This window comes from Microcebus murinus, unplaced genomic scaffold, assembly GCF_040939455.1.
Source record: "Microcebus murinus isolate Inina unplaced genomic scaffold, M.murinus_Inina_mat1.0 scaf006_hap2_Mmur4.0, whole genome shotgun sequence".
Lineage (NCBI taxonomy): Eukaryota > Metazoa > Chordata > Mammalia > Primates > Cheirogaleidae > Microcebus > Microcebus murinus.
The window spans coordinates 752,717-777,662 of NW_027438952.1; the positions used below are offsets into that span (position 1 = coordinate 752,717).

The 24,946-nt window shown below is 64.2% G+C and overlaps 6 pseudogenes; all 6 read right to left on the bottom strand.

Moving 5' to 3' along the window:
• Window positions 1-3,050: 3,050 nt before the first annotated feature.
• Window positions 3,051-3,169, bottom strand: LOC142866562 (uncharacterized; annotated as a pseudogene).
• Window positions 3,170-6,725: 3,556 nt separating this feature from the next.
• On the bottom strand, window positions 6,726-6,844 carry LOC142866563 (uncharacterized; annotated as a pseudogene).
• A 3,575-nt stretch (window positions 6,845-10,419) lies between these two features.
• Window positions 10,420-10,538, bottom strand: LOC142866564 (uncharacterized; annotated as a pseudogene).
• A 3,545-nt stretch (window positions 10,539-14,083) lies between these two features.
• Window positions 14,084-14,202, bottom strand: LOC142866565 (uncharacterized; annotated as a pseudogene).
• Window positions 14,203-17,760: 3,558 nt separating this feature from the next.
• LOC142866567 (uncharacterized) lies at window positions 17,761-17,879 on the bottom strand (annotated as a pseudogene).
• A 3,565-nt stretch (window positions 17,880-21,444) lies between these two features.
• On the bottom strand, window positions 21,445-21,563 carry LOC142866568 (uncharacterized; annotated as a pseudogene).
• Window positions 21,564-24,946: the final 3,383 nt, after the last annotated feature.

Below are 24,946 nucleotides of genomic sequence, written 5' to 3' on the forward strand. Positions count from 1 at the left end.
GGGGTGGGGCGGGGTGGTTTGGGGGGCGCTGAAGAAATCAGTCCCCTCCATCTCCTACCTCTGGAAAACCCCCAAGCCCTTGGAGAACTGCCGGCACCGCTCCCGTGGGGGCCGGGACCCTGCTCCGTGTCCTCCTGTGGCCCAGTCCAAGGGGCCTGGGCCTGGCCCGGGGCTGGATTGGACCCCAACCACCCTCGGGTGTGGACTTGCTAAAAGCCGGCGATTAGATATTGGATTCGAGCTTCCTTGAGGTCATTTCACTAATGAGTGCACCGGAAAGAGTTTCCTAATCCATCTGTGAGGGTGGCAACTGAAAGAGAATTTTAAAGCTGACAGAATAGGCGAGGAAAGGCATAGGAGATTTCCACACCCAGTAAGGCAGACTTTCCCGAAATGGAAGAAAGAAACGAGCAAACAGAGACACCGGTAGCCCGCCCGGATCAGAGTCGGCTCCTTAGAGAAAGCACCCTGACCAGGTTCACCCGTGGGTGGGTGGCGAGCCAGTGGCATTCAGAAGCGCGAGGCCCGCAGTCTGTGCAGAAGACACCTGCACTCGGGTGTGTGTGGCGGCACGATTCCCAAGCAGCTCCAAATGGTAATCCAAAGAGAAGCCAGGGAGTTCCCAAGGCCCCAGGTGTCCTCAGCCCACGACTGGCTGCTGTGGGAATGCGAAGCCCGGCTCCTTGTCTCAGAGCGGGACAACCAGGAGGTGTGACGACGTACACCCCGGGGTTCCCAGGAGGATCAGGCTGAAGCTGGTACTTGGCCTGAAAATGTCCCCTCGCATGGGCACCCCCTTCCGCTTCCGGCTCCTCTGCTCCCGGTGCCCCTCCATCCAGGGGCCAGACTTTAAGAAGTCACCCGCAGGAGAATCCTGGTCCCAAAGGAGCCTTCTGGGGGACCCGTGCTGAGAGAGGTTGTGGGCATGGCCCGCTGGGGCTCTGCCCGGCCCAGGGCTGGGAGATGCCACCTCCCAGCTCCGGGTCCCTGCAGGAAGCGTTGGCAAGCACAGGGCCAGTCCCCCAAAGGCCCAGGTGCAGGGAGCCCAGGCCAAGCAGCCTGTGGAAGAAGCCACATGCCGTGCCACCCCGGGAACACGACTGCAGGTCGCGGCCCCTCCCGCCTCCTCCCCGACATGGCGCAGGGCTCAGAGACACCTGAGACGCTGCTACCAAAGTCCCAAGGGCATCGGTTGCTCCTCCAAAGCACCCGAGCAGACCGCGTTGTCCAGCCAGCCCCTGGGCCTCCCTGGGGTGCCCAGCACAAAAGTGCAGACAACCCCCGGACTCGCAATATCAGTTTGAGGATGTTCCTGCCATTCTAAGGACCCGCAGGCCAGCTGGGCCTTCAGGCAGGACAGAGAGCCCCGGAATCCGACGTGGAGAGCTGCGTGGACGTCCCCATCAGGAGGCGGTCCCCACCTCCGAGGCTCTCCCCTTGCGGGGAGCGGCAGCCCCAGGGCCTCAGGGAAGACACCAGGCTGGGCCCCCGCGGCACAGCGGGGCACGTCCCCGTCCCCGGCAGGCAGGCGACTTAGCGATGCCTGCGCCAGACTGCTGCGGCCGCCCTGCTGCCGGGTTCCTGGAGGGCTTCCTGGAAGCAGCGTCCACACCAAGCCCCTGGAAGGCCCAGGCGACGGAGGAGCCGGTCAGGCAGGGGCCGAGGACGGTGACGGGCGGGGAGGAGCGTGTCAGGCAGGGGCCGAGGACGGTGACAGGCCGGGCGGGAAGGAGCCGGTCAGGCGGGGGCCCAGGACAGTGACGGGCCTGGCCGGGGAGGAGCGAGTCAGGCAGTGGCCCAGGTGGTGGGCCGGGCGGAGAGGAGCCTGTCAGGCAGGGGCAGAGGACGGTGACGGTGACGGTGACGGGCCGGGGCGGGAAGGGGCCGGTCAGGCAGGGGCAGGGGCCGAGGACAGTGACGGGCCTGGCGGGGGAGGAGCGCGTCAGGCAGGGGCAGAGGAGACGGGCTGGGTAAGGGGTAGGGTGACAGTTAGGGCACAATTCACAATCGCAAAGATGTGGAAGCGACCCGAGTGCCCATCCATCCAGGAGTGCATTAGTAACATGTGGCGCGTGGACACCACGGAGTGCCATTCGGCTGTGAGGAGCAGCGGTGAGGGGGCGCCTCTCGTGTTCTCCTGGCCAGAGCTGGAACCCGTTCCAGTAGGCCAGGTGTCCCAAGAACGGACACACGAGCACCACGTGCGCGCGCTCACCGGCAAATTGGTAGGAACGGATGGACACCTAAGTGGACAGCGAGGAATCACCTTCATCGGGTGGGTGTCGGGCGGGCGTGGGGAGGGGGTGGGCATACACATCCATTAGGGAGGGGGTGGGTGCGCACCGACTGGGGGATGGGCGCACTTGAAGCTCTGACCCGAGGGGGGAGGCGGGGAAAGAGCAATGCACCCGACCTGAACATTGGTACCCCCACAATACGCTGGGAGAGAATGAGAAATAAATAAGGAGACAGGGGGGAGGGGGGCACGGGCAACACATGTCACCTCAATACTTGTACTCCCATCATCTGCTAGAAAGGAGAGAGAAAAGAAAATGCAATAATAGAGATAAGAGACACTTTCTAAGAACATGAATCCGAAAAGAAAAGTAAAAGGAGGCCTGTCGAGCAGGTCTGGGTGTGACTCCGGATCCCCCAACCTCCAGTGCCACCACCAGAGATTCCTACGTGTAGCCCATAGAACCCCAAAAGCAACGGGACGAGTTCTGGTCACATACTCGCTCAAAGTGACATCCTGGAATCCTTCCGGAACTCCCTCCCCTCTCAGACTCTCCAGGTTTCCTCCAGCGTGTCGTTTCCCACAGACCAGACCTTTGGACTGAGACCGGACAGTCCAGATGGCACGCATGCTGCCCCGCGGCGGCGGTGTCCCGGCTTGGGACAAGAGGAGGCCCCACGGTGCGGGCTGGGGCGGCAGGCACCGCGGCGGGCGCTGAGGGTGGGGGTGATCCGCCGGACCGCCGCCCCGCCGCGCTCCGGGCAAGGGGACAGAGCAACAGGCAAAAAAAAAAAAAAAAAAAAAAAAAAAAAAAAGCCTAGGGCACCCGGGATTCCCAGGCGGTCTCCCATCCAAGTACTAACCAGGCCCGACGCTGCTTAGCTTCGGAGATCAGACGAGACGGGGCGCGTTCGGGGTGGTGTGGCCCTAGACCGCGGAGGGCGCCCCTGCCCCGCTCAAGAGGCCAGCCTCACTGCGCTTCCCCGCGATAGCGCTGACCCGCGCCGGGCCTGTGCAGTTGGCCGACCCGGTCGGGCGGACTCCGGAGGACTGAGGTGAGGGACGGGGCGGGGTGGGGTGGGGTGGGGGGCTGTCTACACACACACACACACACACACACACACACACACACACACACAAACACACACACACACAGACACGATGCGCCTCCACGGCTGGACCCGCCAAGGTGGAGACCTTCCAGCCCCCCTCCTCTCCTCACCTCGCCTCCTTCACCTACCCGCCCCCACCCCCAGCGCGCCGCCGCTGACTGCGCACGCGCGCTCACCCTTTGACCCCAGCCAGGGGCCGCCCTCCCGCACAACCCCTGTCAGCTGCGCCCCCGCCCTGTGGGTGGGCTGCCGCCTATTCCCCAGGGCCAGGGCTGGGGCACAGCGCATGGGGGAGGGGAGCGAGTGTAGGGGCGTCTCTCGGGATGTGTCCCATGGCTGGGGTGGGGCGGGGTGGTTTGGGGGGCGCTGAAGAAATCAGTCCCCTCCATCTCCTACCTCTGGAAAACCCCCAAGCCCTTGGAGAACTGCCGGCACCGCTCCCGTGGGGGCCGGGACCCTGCTCCGTGTCCTCCTGTGGCCCAGTCCAAGGGGCCTGGGCCTGGCCCGGGGCTGGATTGGACCCCAACCACCCTCGGGTGTGGACTTGCTAAAAGCCGGCGATTAGATATTGGATTCGAGCTTCCTTGAGGTCATTTCACTAATGAGTGCACCGGAAAGAGTTTCCTAATCCATCTGTGAGGGTGGCAACTGAAAGAGAATTTTAAAGCTGACAGAATAGGCGAGGAAAGGCATAGGAGATTTCCACACCCAGTAAGGCAGACTTTCCCGAAATGGAAGAAAGAAACGAGCAAACAGAGACACCGGTAGCCCGCCCGGATCAGAGTCGGCTCCTTAGAGAAAGCACCCTGACCAGGTTCACCCGTGGGTGGGTGGCGAGCCAGTGGCATTCAGAAGCGCGAGGCCCGCAGTCTGTGCAGAAGACACCTGCACTCGGGTGTGTGTGGCGGCACGATTCCCAAGCAGCTCCAAATGGTAATCCAAAGAGAAGCCAGGGAGTTCCCAAGGCCCCAGGTGTCCTCAGCCCACGACTGGCTGCTGTGGGAATGCGAAGCCCGGCTCCTTGTCTCAGAGCGGGACAACCAGGAGGTGTGACGACGTACACCCCGGGGTTCCCAGGAGGATCAGGCTGAAGCTGGTACTTGGCCTGAAAATGTCCCCTCGCATGGGCACCCCCTTCCGCTTCCGGCTCCTCTGCTCCCGGTGCCCCTCCATCCAGGGGCCAGACTTTAAGAAGTCACCCGCAGGAGAATCCTGGTCCCAAAGGAGCCTTCTGGGGGACCCGTGCTGAGAGAGGTTGTGGGCATGGCCCGCTGGGGCTCTGCCCGGCCCAGGGCTGGGAGATGCCACCTCCCAGCTCCGGGTCCCTGCAGGAAGCGTTGGCAAGCACAGGGCCAGTCCCCCAAAGGCCCAGGTGCAGGGAGCCCAGGCCAAGCAGCCTGTGGAAGAAGCCACATGCCGTGCCACCCCGGGAACACGACTGCAGGTCGCGGCCCCTCCCGCCTCCTCCCCGACATGGCGCAGGGCTCAGAGACACCTGAGACGCTGCTACCAAAGTCCCAAGGGCATCGGTTGCTCCTCCAAAGCACCCGAGCAGACCGCGTTGTCCAGCCAGCCCCTGGGCCTCCCTGGGGTGCCCAGCACAAAAGTGCAGACAACCCCCGGACTCGCAATATCAGTTTGAGGATGTTCCTGCCATTCTAAGGACCCGCAGGCCAGCTGGGCCTTCAGGCAGGACAGAGAGCCCCGGAATCCGACGTGGAGAGCTGCGTGGACGTCCCCATCAGGAGGCGGTCCCCACCTCCGAGGCTCTCCCCTTGCGGGGAGCGGCAGCCCCAGGGCCTCAGGGAAGACACCAGGCTGGGCCCCCGCGGCACAGCGGGGCACGTCCCCGTCCCCGGCAGGCAGGCGACTTAGCGATGCCTGCGCCAGACTGCTGCGGCCGCCCTGCTGCCGGGTTCCTGGAGGGCTTCCTGGAAGCAGCGTCCACACCAAGCCCCTGGAAGGCCCAGGCGACGGAGGAGCCGGTCAGGCAGGGGCCGAGGACGGTGACGGGCGGGGAGGAGCGTGTCAGGCAGGGGCCGAGGACGGTGACAGGCCGGGCGGGAAGGAGCCGGTCAGGCGGGGGCCCAGGACAGTGACGGGCCTGGCCGGGGAGGAGCGAGTCAGGCAGTGGCCCAGGTGGTGGGCCGGGCGGAGAGGAGCCTGTCAGGCAGGGGCAGAGGACGGTGACGGTGACGGTGACGGTGACGGGCCGGGGCGGGAAGGGGCCGGTCAGGCAGGGGCAGGGGCCGAGGACAGTGACGGGCCTGGCGGGGGAGGAGCGCGTCAGGCAGGGGCAGAGGAGACGGGCTGGGTAAGGGGTAGGGTGACAGTTAGGGCACAATTCACAATCGCAAAGATGTGGAAGCGACCCGAGTGCCCATCCATCCAGGAGTGCATTAGTAACATGTGGCGCGTGGACACCACGGAGTGCCATTCGGCTGTGAGGAGCAGCGGTGAGGGGGCGCCTCTCGTGTTCTCCTGGCCAGAGCTGGAACCCGTTCCAGTAGGCCAGGTGTCCCAAGAACGGACACACGAGCACCACGTGCGCGCGCTCACCGGCAAATTGGTAGGAACGGATGGACACCTAAGTGGACAGCGAGGAATCACCTTCATCGGGTGGGTGTCGGGCGGGCGTGGGGAGGGGGTGGGCATACACATCCATTAGGGAGGGGGTGGGTGCGCACCGACTGGGGGATGGGCGCACTTGAAGCTCTGACCCGAGGGGGGAGGCGGGGAAAGAGCAATGCACCCGACCTGAACATTGGTACCCCCACAATACGCTGGGAGAGAATGAGAAATAAATAAGGAGACAGGGGGGAGGGGGGCACGGGCAACACATGTCACCTCAATACTTGTACTCCCATCATCTGCTAGAAAGGAGAGAGAAAAGAAAATGCAATAATAGAGATAAGAGACACTTTCTAAGAACATGAATCCGAAAAGAAAAGTAAAAGGAGGCCTGTCGAGCAGGTCTGGGTGTGACTCCGGATCCCCCAACCTCCAGTGCCACCACCAGAGATTCCTACGTGTAGCCCATAGAACCCCAAAAGCAACGGGACGAGTTCTGGTCACATACTCGCTCAAAGTGACATCCTGGAATCCTTCCGGAACTCCCTCCCCTCTCAGACTCTCCAGGTTTCCTCCAGCGTGTCGTTTCCCACAGACCAGACCTTTGGACTGAGACCGGACAGTCCAGATGGCACGCATGCTGCCCCGCGGCGGCGGTGTCCCGGCTTGGGACAAGAGGAGGCCCCACGGTGCGGGCTGGGGCGGCAGGCACCGCGGCGGGCGCTGAGGGTGGGGGTGATCCGCCGGACCGCCGCCCCGCCGCGCTCCCGGCAAGGGGACAGAGCAACAGGCAAAAAAAAAAAAAAAGCCTAGGGCACCCGGGATTCCCAGGCGGTCTCCCATCCAAGTACTAACCAGGCCCGACGCTGCTTAGCTTCGGAGATCAGACGAGACGGGGCGCGTTCGGGGTGGTGTGGCCCTAGACCGCGGAGGGCGCCCCTGCCCCGCTCAAGAGGCCAGCCTCACTGCGCTTCCCCGCGATAGCGCTGACCCGCGCCGGGCCTGTGCAGTTGGCCGACCCGGTCGGGCGGACTCCGGAGGACTGAGGTGAGGGACGGGGCGGGGTGGGGTGGGGTGGGGGGCTGTCTACACACACACACACACACACACACACACACACACACACACACACAAACACACACACACACAGACACGATGCGCCTCCACGGCTGGACCCGCCAAGGTGGAGACCTTCCAGCCCCCCTCCTCTCCTCACCTCGCCTCCTTCACCTACCCGCCCCCACCCCCAGCGCGCCGCCGCTGACTGCGCACGCGCGCTCACCCTTTGACCCCAGCCAGGGGCCGCCCTCCCGCACAACCCCTGTCAGCTGCGCCCCCGCCCTGTGGGTGGGCTGCCGCCTATTCCCCAGGGCCAGGGCTGGGGCACAGCGCATGGGGGAGGGGAGCGAGTGTAGGGGCGTCTCTCGGGATGTGTCCCATGGCTGGGGTGGGGCGGGGTGGTTTGGGGGGCGCTGAAGAAATCAGTCCCCTCCATCTCCTACCTCTGGAAAACCCCCAAGCCCTTGGAGAACTGCCGGCACCGCTCCCGTGGGGGCCGGGACCCTGCTCCGTGTCCTCCTGTGGCCCAGTCCAAGGGGCCTGGGCCTGGCCCGGGGCTGGATTGGACCCCAACCACCCTCGGGTGTGGACTTGCTAAAAGCCGGCGATTAGATATTGGATTCGAGCTTCCTTGAGGTCATTTCACTAATGAGTGCACCGGAAAGAGTTTCCTAATCCATCTGTGAGGGTGGCAACTGAAAGAGAATTTTAAAGCTGACAGAATAGGCGAGGAAAGGCATAGGAGATTTCCACACCCAGTAAGGCAGACTTTCCCGAAATGGAAGAAAGAAACGAGCAAACAGAGACACCGGTAGCCCGCCCGGATCAGAGTCGGCTCCTTAGAGAAAGCACCCTGACCAGGTTCACCCGTGGGTGGGTGGCGAGCCAGTGGCATTCAGAAGCGCGAGGCCCGCAGTCTGTGCAGAAGACACCTGCACTCGGGTGTGTGTGGCGGCACGATTCCCAAGCAGCTCCAAATGGTAATCCAAAGAGAAGCCAGGGAGTTCCCAAGGCCCCAGGTGTCCTCAGCCCACGACTGGCTGCTGTGGGAATGCGAAGCCCGGCTCCTTGTCTCAGAGCGGGACAACCAGGAGGTGTGACGACGTACACCCCGGGGTTCCCAGGAGGATCAGGCTGAAGCTGGTACTTGGCCTGAAAATGTCCCCTCGCATGGGCACCCCCTTCCGCTTCCGGCTCCTCTGCTCCCGGTCCCCCTCCATCCAGGGGCCAGACTTTAAGAAGTCACCCGCAGGAGAATCCTGGTCCCAAAGGAGCCTTCTGGGGGACCCGTGCTGAGAGAGGTTGTGGGCATGGCCCGCTGGGGCTCTGCCCGGCCCAGGGCTGGGAGATGCCACCTCCCAGCTCCGGGTCCCTGCAGGAAGCGTTGGCAAGCACAGGGCCAGTCCCCCAAAGGCCCAGGTGCAGGGAGCCCAGGCCAAGCAGCCTGTGGAAGAAGCCACATGCCGTGCCACCCCGGGAACACGACTGCAGGTCGCGGCCCCTCCCGCCTCCTCCCCGACATGGCGCAGGGCTCAGAGACACCTGAGACGCTGCTACCAAAGTCCCAAGGGCATCGGTTGCTCCTCCAAAGCACCCGAGCAGACCGCGTTGTCCAGCCAGCCCCTGGGCCTCCCTGGGGTGCCCAGCACAAAAGTGCAGACAACCCCCGGACTCGCAATATCAGTTTGAGGATGTTCCTGCCATTCTAAGGACCCGCAGGCCAGCTGGGCCTTCAGGCAGGACAGAGAGCCCCGGAATCCGACGTGGAGAGCTGCGTGGACGTCCCCATCAGGAGGCGGTCCCCACCTCCGAGGCTCTCCCCTTGCGGGGAGCGGCAGCCCCAGGGCCTCAGGGAAGACACCAGGCTGGGCCCCCGCGGCACAGCGGGGCACGTCCCCGTCCCCGGCAGGCAGGCGACTTAGCGATGCCTGCGCCAGACTGCTGCGGCCGCCCTGCTGCCGGGTTCCTGGAGGGCTTCCTGGAAGCAGCGTCCACACCAAGCCCCTGGAAGGCCCAGGCGACGGAGGAGCCGGTCAGGCAGGGGCCGAGGACGGTGACGGGCGGGGAGGAGCGTGTCAGGCAGGGGCCGAGGACGGTGACAGGCCGGGCGGGAAGGAGCCGGTCAGGCGGGGGCCCAGGACAGTGACGGGCCTGGCCGGGGAGGAGCGAGTCAGGCAGTGGCCCAGGTGGTGGGCCGGGCGGAGAGGAGCCTGTCAGGCAGGGGCAGAGGACGGTGACGGTGACGGTGACGGTGACGGGCCGGGGCGGGAAGGGGCCGGTCAGGCAGGGGCAGGGGCCGAGGACAGTGACGGGCCTGGCGGGGGAGGAGCGCGTCAGGCAGGGGCAGAGGAGACGGGCTGGGTAAGGGGTAGGGTGACAGTTAGGGCACAATTCACAATCGCAAAGATGTGGAAGCGACCCGAGTGCCCATCCATCCAGGAGTGCATTAGTAACATGTGGCGCGTGGACACCACGGAGTGCCATTCGGCTGTGAGGAGCAGCGGTGAGGGGGCGCCTCTCGTGTTCTCCTGGCCAGAGCTGGAACCCGTTCCAGTAGGCCAGGTGTCCCAAGAACGGACACACGAGCACCACGTGCGCGCGCTCACCGGCAAATTGGTAGGAACGGATGGACACCTAAGTGGACAGCGAGGAATCACCTTCATCGGGTGGGTGTCGGGCGGGCGTGGGGAGGGGGTGGGCATACACATCCATTAGGGAGGGGGTGGGTGCGCACCGACTGGGGGATGGGCGCACTTGAAGCTCTGACCCGAGGGGGGAGGCGGGGAAAGAGCAATGCACCCGACCTGAACATTGGTACCCCCACAATACGCTGGGAGAGAATGAGAAATAAATAAGGAGACAGGGGGGAGGGGGGCACGGGCAACACATGTCACCTCAATACTTGTACTCCCATCATCTGCTAGAAAGGAGAGAGAAAAGAAAATGCAATAATAGAGATAAGAGACACTTTCTAAGAACATGAATCCGAAAAGAAAAGTAAAAGGAGGCCTGTCGAGCAGGTCTGGGTGTGACTCCGGATCCCCCAACCTCCAGTGCCACCACCAGAGATTCCTACGTGTAGCCCATAGAACCCCAAAAGCAACGGGACGAGTTCTGGTCACATACTCGCTCAAAGTGACATCCTGGAATCCTTCCGGAACTCCCTCCCCTCTCAGACTCTCCAGGTTTCCTCCAGCGTGTCGTTTCCCACAGACCAGACCTTTGGACTGAGACCGGACAGTCCAGATGGCACGCATGCTGCCCCGCGGCGGCGGTGTCCCGGCTTGGGACAAGAGGAGGCCCCACGGTGCGGGCTGGGGCGGCAGGCACCGCGGCGGGCGCTGAGGGTGGGGGTGATCCGCCGGACCGCCGCCCCGCCGCGCTCCGGGCAAGGGGACAGAGCAACAGGCAAAAAAAAAAAAAAAAAAAAAAAAAAAAAAAAGCCTAGGGCACCCGGGATTCCCAGGCGGTCTCCCATCCAAGTACTAACCAGGCCCGACGCTGCTTAGCTTCGGAGATCAGACGAGACGGGGCGCGTTCGGGGTGGTGTGGCCCTAGACCGCGGAGGGCGCCCCTGCCCCGCTCAAGAGGCCAGCCTCACTGCGCTTCCCCGCGATAGCGCTGACCCGCGCCGGGCCTGTGCAGTTGGCCGACCCGGTCGGGCGGACTCCGGAGGACTGAGGTGAGGGACGGGGCGGGGTGGGGTGGGGTGGGGGGCTGTCTACACACACACACACACACACACACACACACACACACACACACACAAACACACACACACACAGACACGATGCGCCTCCACGGCTGGACCCGCCAAGGTGGAGACCTTCCAGCCCCCCTCCTCTCCTCACCTCGCCTCCTTCACCTACCCGCCCCCACCCCCAGCGCGCCGCCGCTGACTGCGCACGCGCGCTCACCCTTTGACCCCAGCCAGGGGCCGCCCTCCCGCACAACCCCTGTCAGCTGCGCCCCCGCCCTGTGGGTGGGCGGGCTGCCGCCTATTCCCCAGGGCCAGGGCTGGGGCACAGCGCATGGGGGAGGGGAGCGAGTGTAGGGGCGTCTCTCGGGATGTGTCCCATGGCTGGGGTGGGGCGGGGTGGTTTGGGGGGCGCTGAAGAAATCAGTCCCCTCCATCTCCTACCTCTGGAAAACCCCCAAGCCCTTGGAGAACTGCCGGCACCGCTCCCGTGGGGGCCGGGACCCTGCTCCGTGTCCTCCTGTGGCCCAGTCCAAGGGGCCTGGGCCTGGCCCGGGGCTGGATTGGACCCCAACCACCCTCGGGTGTGGACTTGCTAAAAGCCGGCGATTAGATATTGGATTCGAGCTTCCTTGAGGTCATTTCACTAATGAGTGCACCGGAAAGAGTTTCCTAATCCATCTGTGAGGGTGGCAACTGAAAGAGAATTTTAAAGCTGACAGAATAGGCGAGGAAAGGCATAGGAGATTTCCACACCCAGTAAGGCAGACTTTCCCGAAATGGAAGAAAGAAACGAGCAAACAGAGACACCGGTAGCCCGCCCGGATCAGAGTCGGCTCCTTAGAGAAAGCACCCTGACCAGGTTCACCCGTGGGTGGGTGGCGAGCCAGTGGCATTCAGAAGCGCGAGGCCCGCAGTCTGTGCAGAAGACACCTGCACTCGGGTGTGTGTGGCGGCACGATTCCCAAGCAGCTCCAAATGGTAATCCAAAGAGAAGCCAGGGAGTTCCCAAGGCCCCAGGTGTCCTCAGCCCACGACTGGCTGCTGTGGGAATGCGAAGCCCGGCTCCTTGTCTCAGAGCGGGACAACCAGGAGGTGTGACGACGTACACCCCGGGGTTCCCAGGAGGATCAGGCTGAAGCTGGTACTTGGCCTGAAAATGTCCCCTCGCATGGGCACCCCCTTCCGCTTCCGGCTCCTCTGCTCCCGGTGCCCCTCCATCCAGGGGCCAGACTTTAAGAAGTCACCCGCAGGAGAATCCTGGTCCCAAAGGAGCCTTCTGGGGGACCCGTGCTGAGAGAGGTTGTGGGCATGGCCCGCTGGGGCTCTGCCCGACCCAGGGCTGGGAGATGCCACCTCCCAGCTCCGGGTCCCTGCAGGAAGCGTTGGCAAGCACAGGGCCAGTCCCCCAAAGGCCCAGGTGCAGGGAGCCCAGGCCAAGCAGCCTGTGGAAGAAGCCACATGCCGTGCCACCCCGGGAACACGACTGCAGGTCGCGGCCCCTCCCGCCTCCTCCCCGACATGGCGCAGGGCTCAGAGACACCTGAGACGCTGCTACCAAAGTCCCAAGGGCATCGGTTGCTCCTCCAAAGCACCCGAGCAGACCGCGTTGTCCAGCCAGCCCCTGGGCCTCCCTGGGGTGCCCAGCACAAAAGTGCAGACAACCCCCGGACTCGCAATATCAGTTTGAGGATGTTCCTGCCATTCTAAGGACCCGCAGGCCAGCTGGGCCTTCAGGCAGGACAGAGAGCCCCGGAATCCGACGTGGAGAGCTGCGTGGACGTCCCCATCAGGAGGCGGTCCCCACCTCCGAGGCTCTCCCCTTGCGGGGAGCGGCAGCCCCAGGGCCTCAGGGAAGACACCAGGCTGGGCCCCCGCGGCACAGCGGGGCACGTCCCCGTCCCCGGCAGGCAGGCGACTTAGCGATGCCTGCGCCAGACTGCTGCGGCCGCCCTGCTGCCGGGTTCCTGGAGGGCTTCCTGGAAGCAGCGTCCACACCAAGCCCCTGGAAGGCCCAGGCGACGGAGGAGCCGGTCAGGCAGGGGCCGAGGACGGTGACGGGCGGGGAGGAGCGTGTCAGGCAGGGGCCGAGGACGGTGACAGGCCGGGCGGGAAGGAGCCGGTCAGGCGGGGGCCCAGGACAGTGACGGGCCTGGCCGGGGAGGAGCGAGTCAGGCAGTGGCCCAGGTGGTGGGCCGGGCGGAGAGGAGCCTGTCAGGCAGGGGCAGAGGACGGTGACGGTGACGGGGCGGGAAGGGGCCGGTCAGGCAGGGGCAGGGGCCGAGGACAGTGACGGGCCTGGCGGGGGAGGAGCGCGTCAGGCAGGGGCAGAGGAGACGGGCTGGGTAAGGGGTAGGGTGACAGTTAGGGCACAATTCACAATCGCAAAGATGTGGAAGCGACCCGAGTGCCCATCCATCCAGGAGTGCATTAGTAACATGTGGCGCGTGGACACCACGGAGTGCCATTCGGCTGTGAGGAGCAGCGGTGAGGGGGCGCCTCTCGTGTTCTCCTGGCCAGAGCTGGAACCCGTTCCAGTAGGCCAGGTGTCCCAAGAACGGACACACGAGCACCACGTGCGCGCGCTCACCGGCAAATTGGTAGGAACGGATGGACACCTAAGTGGACAGCGAGGAATCACCTTCATCGGGTGGGTGTCGGGCGGGCGTGGGGAGGGGGTGGGCATACACATCCATTAGGGAGGGGGTGGGTGCGCACCGACTGGGGGATGGGCGCACTTGAAGCTCTGACCCGAGGGGGGAGGCGGGGAAAGAGCAATGCACCCGACCTGAACATTGGTACCCCCACAATACGCTGGGAGAGAATGAGAAATAAATAAGGAGACAGGGGGGAGGGGGGCACGGGCAACACATGTCACCTCAATACTTGTACTCCCATGATCTGCTAGAAAGGAGAGAGAAAAGAAAATGCAATAATAGAGATAAGAGACACTTTCTAAGAACATGAATCCGAAAAGAAAAGTAAAAGGAGGCCTGTCGAGCAGGTCTGGGTGTGACTCCGGATCCCCCAACCTCCAGTGCCACCACCAGAGATTCCTACGTGTAGCCCATAGAACCCCAAAAGCAACGGGACGAGTTCTGGTCACATACTCGCTCAAAGTGACATCCTGGAATCCTTCCGGAACTCCCTCCCCTCTCAGACTCTCCAGGTTTCCTCCAGCGTGTCGTTTCCCACAGACCAGACCTTTGGACTGAGACCGGACAGTCCAGATGGCACGCATGCTGCCCCGCGGCGGCGGTGTCCCGGCTTGGGACAAGAGGAGGCCCCACGGTGCGGGCTGGGGCGGCAGGCACCGCGGCGGGCGCTGAGGGTGGGGGTGATCCGCCGGACCGCCGCCCCGCCGCGCTCCCGGCAAGGGGACAGAGCAACAGGCAAAAAAAAAAAAAAAGCCTAGGGCACCCGGGATTCCCAGGCGGTCTCCCATCCAAGTACTAACCAGGCCCGACGCTGCTTAGCTTCGGAGATCAGACGAGACGGGGCGCGTTCGGGGTGGTGTGGCCCTAGACCGCGGAGGGCGCCCCTGCCCCGCTCAAGAGGCCAGCCTCACTGCGCTTCCCCGCGATAGCGCTGACCCGCGCCGGGCCTGTGCAGTTGGCCGACCCGGTCGGGCGGACTCCGGAGGACTGAGGTGAGGGACGGGGCGGGGTGGGGTGGGGTGGGGGGCTGTCTACACACACACACACACACACACACACACACACACACACACACACAAACACACACACACACAGACACGATGCGCCTCCACGGCTGGACCCGCCAAGGTGGAGACCTTCCAGCCCCCCTCCTCTCCTCACCTCGCCTCCTTCACCTACCCGCCCCCACCCCCAGCGCGCCGCCGCTGACTGCGCACGCGCGCTCACCCTTTGACCCCAGCCAGGGGCCGCCCTCCCGCACAACCCCTGTCAGCTGCGCCCCCGCCCTGTGGGTGGGCTGCCGCCTATTCCCCAGGGCCAGGGCTGGGGCACAGCGCATGGGGGAGGGGAGCGAGTGTAGGGGCGTCTCTCGGGATGTGTCCCATGGCTGGGGTGGGGCGGGGTGGTTTGGGGGGCGCTGAAGAAATCAGTCCCCTCCATCTCCTACCTCTGGAAAACCCCCAAGCCCTTGGAGAACTGCCGGCACCGCTCCCGTGGGGGCCGGGACCCTGCTCCGTGTCCTCCTGTGGCCCAGTCCAAGGGGCCTGGGCCTGGCCCGGGGCTGGATTGGACCCCAACCACCCTCGGGTGTGGACTTGCTAAAAGCCGGCGATTAGATATTGGATTCGAGCTTCCTTGAGGTCATTTCACTAATGAGTGCACCGGAAAGAGTTTCCTAATCCATCTGTGAGGGTGGCAACTGAAAGAGAATTTTAAAGCTGACAGAATAGGCGAGGAAAGGCATAGGAGATTTCCACACCCAGTAAGGCAGACTTTCCCGAAATGGAAGAAAGAAACGAGCAAACAGAGACACCGGTAGCCCGCCCGGATCAGAGTCGGCTCCTTAGAGAAAGCACCCTGACCAGGTTCACCCGTGGGTGGGTGGCGAGCCAGTGGCATTCAGAAGCGCGAGGCCCGCAGTCTGTGCAGAAGACACCTGCACTCGGGTGTGTGTGGCGGCACGATTCCCAAGCAGCTCCAAATGGTAATCCAAAGAGAAGCCAGGGAGTTCCCAAGGCCCCAGGTGTCCTCAGCCCACGACTGGCTGCTGTGGGAATGCGAAGCCCGGCTCCTTGTCTCAGAGCGGGACAACCAGGAGGTGTGACGACGTACACCCCGGGGTTCCCAGGAGGATCAGGCTGAAGCTGGTACTTGGCCTGAAAATGTCCCCTCGCATGGGCACCCCCTTCCGCTTCCGGCTCCTCTGCTCCCGGTGCCCCTCCATCCAGGGGCCAGACTTTAAGAAGTCACCCGCAGGAGAATCCTGGTCCCAAAGGAGCCTTCTGGGGGACCCGTGCTGAGAGAGGTTGTGGGCATGGCCCGCTGGGGCTCTGCCCGGCCCAGGGCTGGGAGATGCCACCTCCCAGCTCCGGGTCCCTGCAGGAAGCGTTGGCAAGCACAGGGCCAGTCCCCCAAAGGCCCAGGTGCAGGGAGCCCAGGCCAAGCAGCCTGTGGAAGAAGCCACATGCCGTGCCACCCCGGGAACACGACTGCAGGTCGCGGCCCCTCCCGCCTCCTCCCCGACATGGCGCAGGGCTCAGAGACACCTGAGACGCTGCTACCAAAGTCCCAAGGGCATCGGTTGCTCCTCCAAAGCACCCGAGCAGACCGCGTTGTCCAGCCAGCCCCTGGGCCTCCCTGGGGTGCCCAGCACAAAAGTGCAGACAACCCCCGGACTCGCAATATCAGTTTGAGGATGTTCCTGCCATTCTAAGGACCCGCAGGCCAGCTGGGCCTTCAGGCAGGACAGAGAGCCCCGGAATCCGACGTGGAGAGCTGCGTGGACGTCCCCATCAGGAGGCGGTCCCCACCTCCGAGGCTCTCCCCTTGCGGGGAGCGGCAGCCCCAGGGCCTCAGGGAAGACACCAGGCTGGGCCCCCGCGGCACAGCGGGGCACGTCCCCGTCCCCGGCAGGCAGGCGACTTAGCGATGCCTGCGCCAGACTGCTGCGGCCGCCCTGCTGCCGGGTTCCTGGAGGGCTTCCTGGAAGCAGCGTCCACACCAAGCCCCTGGAAGGCCCAGGCGACGGAGGAGCCGGTCAGGCAGGGGCCGAGGACGGTGACGGGCGGGGAGGAGCGTGTCAGGCAGGGGCCGAGGACGGTGACAGGCCGGGCGGGAAGGAGCCGGTCAGGCGGGGGCCCAGGACAGTGACGGGCCTGGCCGGGGAGGAGCGAGTCAGGCAGTGGCCCAGGTGGTGGGCCGGGCGGAGAGGAGCCTGTCAGGCAGGGGCAGAGGACGGTGACGGTGACGGTGACGGTGACGGGCCGGGGCGGGAAGGGGCCGGTCAGGCAGGGGCAGGGGCCGAGGACAGTGACGGGCCTGGCGGGGGAGGAGCGCGTCAGGCAGGGGCAGAGGAGACGGGCTGGGTAAGGGGTAGGGTGACAGTTAGGGCACAATTCACAATCGCAAAGATGTGGAAGCGACCCGAGTGCCCATCCATCCAGGAGTGCATTAGTAACATGTGGCGCGTGGACACCACGGAGTGCCATTCGGCTGTGAGGAGCAGCGGTGAGGGGGCGCCTCTCGTGTTCTCCTGGCCAGAGCTGGAACCCGTTCCAGTAGGCCAGGTGTCCCAAGAACGGACACACGAGCACCACGTGCGCGCGCTCACCGGCAAATTGGTAGGAACGGATGGACACCTAAGTGGACAGCGAGGAATCACCTTCATCGGGTGGGTGTCGGGCGGGCGTGGGGAGGGGGTGGGCATACACATCCATTAGGGAGGGGGTGGGTGCGCACCGACTGGGGGATGGGCGCACTTGAAGCTCTGACCCGAGGGGGGAGGCGGGGAAAGAGCAATGCACCCGACCTGAACATTGGTACCCCCACAATACGCTGGGAGAGAATGAGAAATAAATAAGGAGACAGGGGGGAGGGGGGCACGGGCAACACATGTCACCTCAATACTTGTACTCCCATCATCTGCTAGAAAGGAGAGAGAAAAGAAAATGCAATAATAGAGATAAGAGACACTTTCTAAGAACATGAATCCGAAAAGAAAAGTAAAAGGAGGCCTGTCGAGCAGGTCTGGGTGTGACTCCGGATCCCCCAACCTCCAGTGCCACCACCAGAGATTCCTACGTGTAGCCCATAGAACCCCAAAAGCAACGGGACGAGTTCTGGTCACATACTCGCTCAAAGTGACATCCTGGAATCCTTCCGGAACTCCCTCCCCTCTCAGACTCTCCAGGTTTCCTCCAGCGTGTCGTTTCCCACAGACCAGACCTTTGGACTGAGACCGGACAGTCCAGATGGCACGCATGCTGCCCCGCGGCGGCGGTGTCCCGGCTTGGGACAAGAGGAGGCCCCACGGTGCGGGCTGGGGCGGCAGGCACCGCGGCGGGCGCTGAGGGTGGGGGTGATCCGCCGGACCGCCGCCCCGCCGCGCTCCGGGCAAGGGGACAGAGCAACAGGCAAAAAAAAAAAAAAAGCCTAGGGCACCCGGGATTCCCAGGCGGTCTCCCATCCAAGTACTAACCAGGCCCGACGCTGCTTAGCTTCGGAGATCAGACGAGACGGGGCGCGTTCGGGGTGGTGTGGCCCTAGACCGCGGAGGGCGCCCCTGCCCCGCTCAAGAGGCCAGCCTCACTGCGCTTCCCCGCGATAGCGCTGACCCGCGCCGGGCCTGTGCAGTTGGCCGACCCGGTCGGGCGGACTCCGGAGGACTGAGGTGAGGGACGGGGCGGGGTGGGGTGGGGTGGGGGGCTGTCTACACACACACACACACACACACACACACACACACACACACAAACACACACACACACAGACACGATGCGCCTCCACGGCTGGACCCGCCAAGGTGGAGACCTTCCAGCCCCCCTCCTCTCCTCACCTCGCCTCCTTCACCTACCCGCCCCCACCCCCAGCGCGCCGCCGCTGACTGCGCACGCGCGCTCACCCTTTGACCCCAGCCAGGGGCCGCCCTCCCGCACAACCCCTGTCAGCTGCGCCCCCGCCCTGTGGGTGGGCTGCCGCCTATTCCCCAGGGCCAGGGCTGGGGCACAGCGCATGGGGGAGGGGAGCGAGTGTAGGGGCGTCTCTCGGGATGTGTCCCATGGCTGGGGTGGGGCGGGGTGGTTTGGGGGGCGCTGAAGAAATCAGTCCCCTCCATCTCCTACCTCTGGAAAACCCCCAAGCCCTTGGAGAACTGCCGGCACCGCTCCCGTGGGGGCCGGGACCCTGCTCCGTGTCCTCCTGTGGCCCAGTCCAAGGGGCCTGGGCCTGGCCCGGGGCTGGATTGGACCCCAACCACCCTCGGGTGTGGACTTGCTAAAAGCCGGCGATTAGATATTGGATTCGAGCTTCCTTGAGGTCATTTCACTAATGAGTGCACCGGAAAGAGTTTCCTAATCCATCTGTGAGGGTGGCAACTGAAAGAGAATTTTAAAGCTGACAGAATAGGCGAGGAAAGGCATAGGAGATTTCCACACCCAGTAAGGCAGACTTTCCCGAAATGGAAGAAAGAAACGAGCAAACAGAGACACCGGTAGCCCGCCCGGATCAGAGTCGGCTCCTTAGAGAAAGCACCCTGACCAGGTTCACCCGTGGGTGGGTGGCGAGCCAGTGGCATTCAGAAGCGCGAGGCCCGCAGTCTGTGCAGAAGACACCTGCACTCGGGTGTGTGTGGCGGCACGATTCCCAAGCAGCTCCAAATGGTAATCCAAAGAGAAGCCAGGGAGTTCCCAAGGCCCCAGGTGTCCTCAGCCCACGACTGGCTGCTGTGGGAATGCGAAGCCCGGCTCCTTGTCTCAGAGCGGGACAACCAGGAGGTGTGACGACGTACACCCCGGGGTTCCCAGGAGGATCAGGCTGAAGCTGGTACTTGGCCTGAAAATGTCCCCTCGCATGGGCACCCCCTTCCGCTTCCGGCTCCTCTGCTCCCGGTGCCCCTCCATCCAGGGGCCAGACTTTAAGAAGTCACCCGCAGGAGAATCCTGGTCCCAAAGGAGCCTTCTGGGGGACCCGTGCTGAGAGAGGTTGTGGGCATGGCCCGCTGGGGCTCTGCCCGGCCCAGGGCTGGGAGATGCCACCTCCCAGCTCCGGGTCCCTGCAGGAAGCGTTGGCAAGCACAGGGCCAGTCCCCCAAAGGCCCAGGTGCAGGGAGCCCAGGCCAAGCAGCCTGTGGAAGAAGCCACATGCCGTGCCACCCCGGGAACACGACTGCAGGTCGCGGCCCCTCCCGCCTCCTCCCCGACATGGCGCAGGGCTCAGAGACACCTGAGACGCTGCTACCAAAGTCCCAAGGGCATCGGTTGCTCCTCCAAAGCACCCGAGCAGACCGCGTTGTCCAGCCAGCCCCTGGGCCTCCCTGGGGTGCCCAGCACAAAAGTGCAGACAACCCCCGGACTCGCAATATCAGTTTGAGGATGTTCCTGCCATTCTAAGGACCCGCAGGCCAGCTGGGCCTTCAGGCAGGACAGAGAGCCCCGGAATCCGACGTGGAGAGCTGCGTGGACGTCCCCATCAGGAGGCGGTCCCCACCTCCGAGGCTCTCCCCTTGCGGGGAGCGGCAGCCCCAGGGCCTCAGGGAAGACACCAGGCTGGGCCCCCGCGGCACAGCGGGGCACGTCCCCGTCCCCGGCAGGCAGGCGACTTAGCGATGCCTGCGCCAGACTGCTGCGGCCGCCCTGCTGCCGGGTTCCTGGAGGGCTTCCTGGAAGCAGCGTCCACACCAAGCCCCTGGAAGGCCCAGGCGACGGAGGAGCCGGTCAGGCAGGGGCCGAGGACGGTGACGGGCGGGGAGGAGCGTGTCAGGCAGGGGCCGAGGACGGTGACAGGCCGGGCGGGAAGGAGCCGGTCAGGCGGGGGCCCAGGACAGTGACGGGCCTGGCCGGGGAGGAGCGAGTCAGGCAGTGGCCCAGGTGGTGGGCCGGGCGGAGAGGAGCCTGTCAGGCAGGGGCAGAGGACGGTGACGGTGACGGTGACGGGCCGGGGCGGGAAGGGGCCGGTCAGGCAGGGGCAGGGGCCGAGGACAGTGACGGGCCTGGCGGGGGAGGAGCGCGTCAGGCAGGGGCAGAGGAGACGGGCTGGGTAAGGGGTAGGGTGACAGTTAGGGCACAATTCACAATCGCAAAGATGTGGAAGCGACCCGAGTGCCCATCCATCCAGGAGTGCATTAGTAACATGTGGCGCGTGGACACCACGGAGTGCCATTCGGCTGTGAGGAGCAGCGGTGAGGGGGCGCCTCTCGTGTTCTCCTGGCCAGAGCTGGAACCCGTTCCAGTAGGCCAGGTGTCCCAAGAACGGACACACGAGCACCACGTGCGCGCGCTCACCGGCAAATTGGTAGGAACGGATGGACACCTAAGTGGACAGCGAGGAATCACCTTCATCGGGTGGGTGTCGGGCGGGCATGGGGAGGGGGTGGGCATACACATCCATTAGGGAGGGGGTGGGTGCGCACCGACTGGGGGATGGGCGCACTTGAAGCTCTGACCCGAGGGGGGAGGCGGGGAAAGAGCAATGCACCCGACCTGAACATTGGTACCCCCACAATACGCTGGGAGAGAATGAGAAATAAATAAGGAGACAGGGGGGAGGGGGGCACGGGCAACACATGTCACCTCAATACTTGTACTCCCATCATCTGCTAGAAAGGAGAGAGAAAAGAAAATGCAATAATAGAGATAAGAGACACTTTCTAAGAACATGAATCCGAAAAGAAAAGTAAAAGGAGGCCTGTCGAGCAGGTCTGGGTGTGACTCCGGATCCCCCAACCTCCAGTGCCACCACCAGAGATTCCTACGTGTAGCCCATAGAACCCCAAAAGCAACGGGACGAGTTCTGGTCACATACTCGCTCAAAGTGACATCCTGGAATCCTTCCGGAACTCCCTCCCCTCTCAGACTCTCCAGGTTTCCTCCAGCGTGTCGTTTCCCACAGACCAGACCTTTGGACTGAGACCGGACAGTCCAGATGGCACGCATGCTGCCCCGCGGCGGCGGTGTCCCGGCTTGGGACAAGAGGAGGCCCCACGGTGCGGGCTGGGGCGGCAGGCACCGCGGCGGGCGCTGAGGGTGGGGGTGATCCGCCGGACCGCCGCCCCGCCGCGCTCCGGGCAAGGGGACAGAGCAACAGGCAAAAAAAAAAAAAAAAAAAAAAAAAAAAAAAAGCCTAGGGCACCCGGGATTCCCAGGCGGTCTCCCATCCAAGTACTAACCAGGCCCGACGCTGCTTAGCTTCGGAGATCAGACGAGACGGGGCGCGTTCGGGGTGGTGTGGCCCTAGACCGCGGAGGGCGCCCCTGCCCCGCTCAAGAGGCCAGCCTCACTGCGCTTCCCCGCGATAGCGCTGACCCGCGCCGGGCCTGTGCAGTTGGCCGACCCGGTCGGGCGGACTCCGGAGGACTGAGGTGAGGGACGGGGCGGGGTGGGGTGGGGTGGGGGGCTGTCTACACACACACACACACACACACACACACACACACACACACACACAAACACACACACACACAGACACGATGCGCCTCCACGGCTGGACCCGCCAAGGTGGAGACCTTCCAGCCCCCCTCCTCTCCTCACCTCGCCTCCTTCACCTACCCGCCCCCACCCCCAGCGCGCCGCCGCTGACTGCGCACGCGCGCTCACCCTTTGACCCCAGCCAGGGGCCGCCCTCCCGCACAACCCCTGTCAGCTGCGCCCCCGCCCTGTGGGTGGGCGGGCTGCCGCCTATTCCCCAGGGCCAGGGCTGGGGCACAGCGCATGGGGGAGGGGAGCGAGTGTAGGGGCGTCTCTCGGGATGTGTCCCATGGCTGGGGTGGGGCGGGGTGGTTTGGGGGGCGCTGAAGAAATCAGTCCCCTCCATCTCCTACCTCTGGAAAACCCCCAAGCCCTTGGAGAACTGCCGGCACCGCTCCCGTGGGGGCCGGGACCCTGCTCCGTGTCCTCCTGTGGCCCAGTCCAAGGGGCCTGGGCCTGGCCCGGGGCTGGATTGGACCCCAACCACCCTCGGGTGTGGACTTGCTAAAAGCCGGCGATTAGATATTGGATTCGAGCTTCCTTGAGGTCATTTCACTAATGAGTGCACCGGAAAGAGTTTCCTAATCCATCTGTGAGGGTGGCAACTGAAAGAGAATTTTAAAGCTGACAGAATAGGCGAGGAAAGGCATAGGAGATTTCCACACCCAGTAAGGCAGACTTTCCCGAAATGGAAGAAAGAAACGAGCAAACAGAGACACCGGTAGCCCGCCCGGATCAGAGTCGGCTCCTTAGAGAAAGCACCCTGACCAGGTTCACCCGTGGGTGGGTGGCGAGCCAGTGGCATTCAGAAGCGCGAGGCCCGCAGTCTGTGCAGAAGACACCTGCACTCGGGTGTGTGTGGCGGCACGATTCCCAAGCAGCTCCAAATGGTAATCCAAAGAGAAGCCAGGGAGTTCCCAAGGCCCCAGGTGTCCTCAGCCCACGACTGGCTGCTGTGGGAATGCGAAGCCCGGCTCCTTGTCTCAGAGCGGGACAACCAGGAGGTGTGACGACGTACACCCCGGGGTTCCCAGGAGGATCAGGCTGAAGCTGGTACTTGGCCTGAAAATGTCCCCTCGCATGGGCACCCCCTTCCGCTTCCGGCTCCTCTGCTCCCGGTGCCCCTCCATCCAGGGGCCAGACTTTAAGAAGTCACCCGCAGGAGAATCCTGGTCCCAAAGGAGCCTTCTGGGGGACCCGTGCTGAGAGAGGTTGTGGGCATGGCCCGCTGGGGCTCTGCCCGGCCCAGGGCTGGGAGATGCCACCTCCCAGCTCCGGGTCCCTGCAGGAAGCGTTGGCAAGCACAGGGCCAGTCCCCCAAAGGCCCAGGTGCAGGGAGCCCAGGCCAAGCAGCCTGTGGAAGAAGCCACATGCCGTGCCACCCCGGGAACACGACTGCAGGTCGCGGCCCCTCCCGCCTCCTCCCCGACATGGCGCAGGGCTCAGAGACACCTGAGACGCTGCTACCAAAGTCCCAAGGGCATCGGTTGCTCCTCCAAAGCACCCGAGCAGACCGCGTTGTCCAGCCAGCCCCTGGGCCTCCCTGGGGTGCCCAGCACAAAAGTGCAGACAACCCCCGGACTCGCAATATCAGTTTGAGGATGTTCCTGCCATTCTAAGGACCCGCAGGCCAGCTGGGCCTTCAGGCAGGACAGAGAGCCCCGGAATCCGACGTGGAGAGCTGCGTGGACGTCCCCATCAGGAGGCGGTCCCCACCTCCGAGGCTCTCCCCTTGCGGGGAGCGGCAGCCCCAGGGCCTCAGGGAAGACACCAGGCTGGGCCCCCGCGGCACAGCGGGGCACGTCCCCGTCCCCGGCAGGCAGGCGACTTAGCGATGCCTGCGCCAGACTGCTGCGGCCGCCCTGCTGCCGGGTTCCTGGAGGGCTTCCTGGAAGCAGCGTCCACACCAAGCCCCTGGAAGGCCCAGGCGACGGAGGAGCCGGTCAGGCAGGGGCCGAGGACGGTGACGGGCGGGGAGGAGCGTGTCAGGCAGGGGCCGAGGACGGTGACAGGCCGGGCGGGAAGGAGCCGGTCAGGCGGGGGCCCAGGACAGTGACGGGCCTGGCCGGGGAGGAGCGAGTCAGGCAGTGGCCCAGGTGGTGGGCCGGGCGGAGAGGAGCCTGTCAGGCAGGGGCAGAGGACGGTGACGGTGACGGTGACGGTGACGGGCCGGGGCGGGAAGGGGCCGGTCAGGCAGGGGCAGGGGCCGAGGACAGTGACGGGCCTGGCGGGGGAGGAGCGCGTCAGGCAGGGGCAGAGGAGACGGGCTGGGTAAGGGGTAGGGTGACAGTTAGGGCACAATTCACAATCGCAAAGATGTGGAAGCGACCCGAGTGCCCATCCATCCAGGAGTGCATTAGTAACATGTGGCGCGTGGACACCACGGAGTGCCATTCGGCTGTGAGGAGCAGCGGTGAGGGGGCGCCTCTCGTGTTCTCCTGGCCAGAGCTGGAACCCGTTCCAGTAGGCCAGGTGTCCCAAGAACGGACACACGAGCACCACGTGCGCGCGCTCACCGGCAAATTGGTAGGAACGGATGGACACCTAAGTGGACAGCGAGGAATCACCTTCATCGGGTGGGTGTCGGGCGGGCGTGGGGAGGGGGTGGGCATACACATCCATTAGGGAGGGGGTGGGTGCGCACCGACTGGGGGATGGGCGCACTTGAAGCTCTGACCCGAGGGGGGAGGCGGGGAAAGAGCAATGCACCCGACCTGAACATTGGTACCCCCACAATACGCTGGGAGAGAATGAGAAATAAATAAGGAGACAGGGGGGAGGGGGGCACGGGCAACACATGTCACCTCAATACTTGTACTCCCATCATCTGCTAGAAAGGAGAGAGAAAAGAAAATGCAATAATAGAGATAAGAGACACTTTCTAAGAACATGAATCCGAAAAGAAAAGTAAAAGGAGGCCTGTCGAGCAGGTCTGGGTGTGACTCCGGATCCCCCAACCTCCAGTGCCACCACCAGAGATTCCTACGTGTAGCCCATAGAACCCCAAAAGCAACGGGACGAGTTCTGGTCACATACTCGCTCAAAGTGACATCCTGGAATCCTTCCGGAACTCCCTCCCCTCTCAGACTCTCCAGGTTTCCTCCAGCGTGTCGTTTCCCACAGACCAGACCTTTGGACTGAGACCGGACAGTCCA